This window comes from Lepidochelys kempii, chromosome 3, assembly GCF_965140265.1.
Source record: "Lepidochelys kempii isolate rLepKem1 chromosome 3, rLepKem1.hap2, whole genome shotgun sequence".
NCBI classification, from domain to species: domain Eukaryota; kingdom Metazoa; phylum Chordata; order Testudines; family Cheloniidae; genus Lepidochelys; species Lepidochelys kempii.
Window position 1 is genome coordinate 37,994,400 of NC_133258.1, and position 3,581 is coordinate 37,997,980.

Consider the following 3,581-nt stretch of genomic DNA (forward strand, 5'->3'; position numbering starts at 1 on the left):
GACCCAGCCTACCCCTTAATGCCATGGCTCATGAAGCCGTACACAGGCAGCCTGGACAGTAGTCAGGAGCTGTTCAACTACAGGCTGACAAGTGCAGAATGGTGGTAGAATGTGCATTTGGACGTTTAAAGGTGCGCTGGCGCAGTTTACTGACTCGCTTAGACCTCAGCGAAACCAATATTCCCACTGTTATTACTGCTTGCTGTGTGCTCCACAATATCTGTGAGAGTAAGGGGGAGACATTTATGGTGGGGTGGGAGGTTGAGGCAAATCGCCTGGCTGTGGTTACGTGCAGCCAGACACCAGGGCGGTTAGTAGAGCACAGGAGGGCGCGGTACGCATCAGAGAAGCTTTGAAAACCAGTTTCATGACTGGCCAGGCTATGGTGTGAAAGTTCTGTTTGTTTCTCCTTGATGAAACTCCCCGCCCCTTGGTTCACTCTACTTCCCTGTAAGCTAACCACCCTCCCCTCCTCCCTTCGATCACTGCTTGCAGAGGCAATAAAGTCATTGTTGCTTTACATTCATGCATTCTTTATTCATTCATCACACAAATAGGGGGATGACTACCAAGGTAGCCCAGGACGGGTGGTGGGAGGGAAGGAAAATGCCACACAGCACTTTAAAAGTTGACAACTTTAAAATTTATTGAATGTCAGCCTTCTTTTTTTGGGGCAATCCTCTGTGGCGGAGTGACTGGTTGGCCGGTGGCCCCCCCACCGCGTGCTTGGGCGTCTGGGTGTGGAGGCTATGGAACTTGGGGAGGAGGGCGGTTGGTTACACGGGGCTGTAGTGGCAGTCTGTGCTCCAGCTGCCTTTGCTGCAGCTCACTGGAGCATACTGGTTTGGTCCTCCTGCAGCCTCAGCACTGAATCCTGCCTCCTCTCATCACGCTGCCGCCACATTTGAGCTTCAGCCCTGTCTTCAGCCCGCCACTTACTTTCTTCAGCCCTCCACTTACTCTCTTCAGCCCGCCACCTCTCCTCCCGGTCATTTTGTGCTTTCCTGCACTCTGACATTATTTGCCTCCACGCATTCGTCTGTGCTCTGTCAGTGTGGGAGGACAGCATGAGCTTCGAGAACATTTCATCTCGAGTGCATTTTTTTTTCTTTCTAAGCTTCACTAGCCTCTGGGAAGGAGAAGATCCTGTGATCATTGAAACACATGCAGCTGGTGGAGAAAAAAAAAGGGACAGCGGTATTTAAAAAGACACATTTTATAAAACAGTAGCTACACACTTTCAGGGTAAACCTTGCTGTTAACATTACATACATAGCACATGTGCTTTCGTTACAAGGTCGCATTTTGCCTCCCCCCACCGCGTGGCTACCCCCTCAACCCTCCCCCCTCCCCGTGGCTAACAGAGGGGAACATTTCTGTTTAGCCACAGGCAAACAGCCCAGCAGGAATGGGCTCCTCTGAGTGTCCCCTGAAGAAAAGCACTCTATTTCAACCAGGTGACCATGAATGATATCTCACTCTCCTGAGGATAACACAGAGAGATAAAGAACGGATGTTGCTTGAATGCCAGCAAACATACACTGCAATGCTTTGTTGTACAATGATTCCCGAGTACGTGTTACTGGCCTGGAGTGGTAAAGTGTCCTACCATGAAGGACGCAATAAGGCTGCCCTCCCCAGAAACCTTTTGCAAAGGCTTTGGGAGTACATCCAGGAGAGCCGCGAATGCCAGGGCAAAGTAATCCTTTCACATGCTTGCTTTTAAACCATGTATAGTATTTTAAAAGGAACACTCACCGGAGGTCCCTTCTCTGCCTGCTGGGTCCAGGAGGCAGCCTTGGGTGGGTTCGGGGGGTACTGGCTCCAGGTCCAGGGTCAGAAACAGTTCCTGGCTGTTGGGAAAACCGGTTTCTCCGCTAGATAAGTAACCTAAATCTCAGAGTGTCACAAACCTCCTATGGATAACTGACTTTATTTTCAAAAACTAAGTACTTTATAACTGAATATCGAATGCAATGAAAGAAAGATCAATAAAAGAACCCACAGAAATTAGCCTTTCAAGTAACTCTTTGAAGTTTGCTTTTTAAACAACTGAAAAGGAGGACTTGTGGCACCTTAGAGACTAACCAATTTATTAGAGCATAAGCTTTCGTGAGCTACAGCTCACTTCCTCAGATGCATATCGTGGAAACTGCAGCAGGCTTTATATATACACAGAGAATATGAAACAATACCTATTCCCACCCCACTGTCCTGCTGGTAATAGCTTATCTAAAGTGATTTCCAGCACAAATCCAGGTTTTCTCACCCTCCACCCCCCCACACAAATTCACTCTCCTGCTGGTGATAGCCCATCCAAAGTGACAACTCTTTACACAATGTGCATGACAATCAAGCTGGGCTATTTCCTGCACAAATCCAGGTTCTCACATCCCCCCCACCCCCATACACACACAAACTCACTCTCCTGCTGGTAATAGCTCATCCAAACTGACCACTCTTCAAGTTAAAATCCAAGTTAAACCAGAACATCTGGGGGGGGGGGGTAGGAAAAAACAAGAGGAAACAGGCTACCTTGCATAATGACTTAGCCACTCCAAGTCTCTATTTAAGCCTAAATTAATAGTATCCAATTTGCAAATGAATTCCAATTCAGCAGTTTCTCGCTGGAGTCTGGATTTGAAGTTTTTTTGTTTTAAGATAGCGACCTTCATGTCTGTGATCGCATGACCAGAGAGATTGAAGTGTTCTCCGACTGGTTTATGAATGTTATAATTCTTGACATCTGATTTGTGTCCATTTATTCTTTTACGTAGAGACTCTCCAGTTTGACCAATGTACATGGCAGAGGGGCATTGCTGGCACATGATGGCATATATCACATTGGTGGATGTGCAGGTGAACGAGCCTCTGATAGTGTGGCTGATGTTATTAGGCCCTGTGATGGTGTCCCCTGAATAGATATGTGGGCACAGTTGGCAACGGGCTTTGTTGCAAGGATAAGTTCCTGGGTTAGTGGTTCTGTTGTGTGGTATGTGGTTGTTGGTGAGTATTTGCTTCAGGTTGTGGGGCTGTCTGTAGGCAAGGACTGGCCTGTCTCCCAAGATTTGATTAGGAGAGTGAATTTGTGTGGGGGGGTGGAGGGTGAGAAAACCTGGATTTGTGCTGGAAATCACTTTAGATAAGCTATTACCAGCAGGACAGTGGGGTGGGAATAGGTATTGTTTCATATTCTCTGTGTATATATAAAGCCTGCTGCAGTTTCCACGATATGCATCTGAGGAAGTGAGCTGTAGCTCACGAAAGCTTATGCTCTAATAAATTGGTTAGTCTCTAAGGTGCCACAAGTCCTCCTTTTCTTTTTGCGAATACAGACTAACACGGCTGTTACTCTGAAACCTGTCATTAAACAACTGAGATCGCCATGTGATATTGAATAACCTTGAAGTTGATATTTTTACTGAGAATAACAGAATTATACACATCATTATGACCTTAGGTGAAAATTATAATCATAGTAAAGAGAGAAGAGGGCTAACTCTGAAATGATGAAATTTATAACCCTTATAGCTTTTGACACATTTCAGTATATTATGAACTGATCTTGGTATGTATCTTAG

The 3,581-nt window shown here is 46.2% G+C and overlaps 1 long non-coding RNA gene across 1 annotated transcript; it reads right to left on the minus strand.

Annotated features, from left to right (window-relative positions):
• Positions 1-620: 620 nt before the first annotated feature.
• Positions 621-1,827, minus strand: LOC140908147 (uncharacterized). The gene is made up of 2 exons (XR_012157780.1): positions 1,759-1,827; positions 621-1,170 (listed from the first exon to the last, which is right to left on the minus strand). It is a non-coding gene; the product is annotated as an uncharacterized lncRNA (long non-coding RNA).
• Between the last annotated feature and the right edge of the window lie 1,754 nt (positions 1,828-3,581).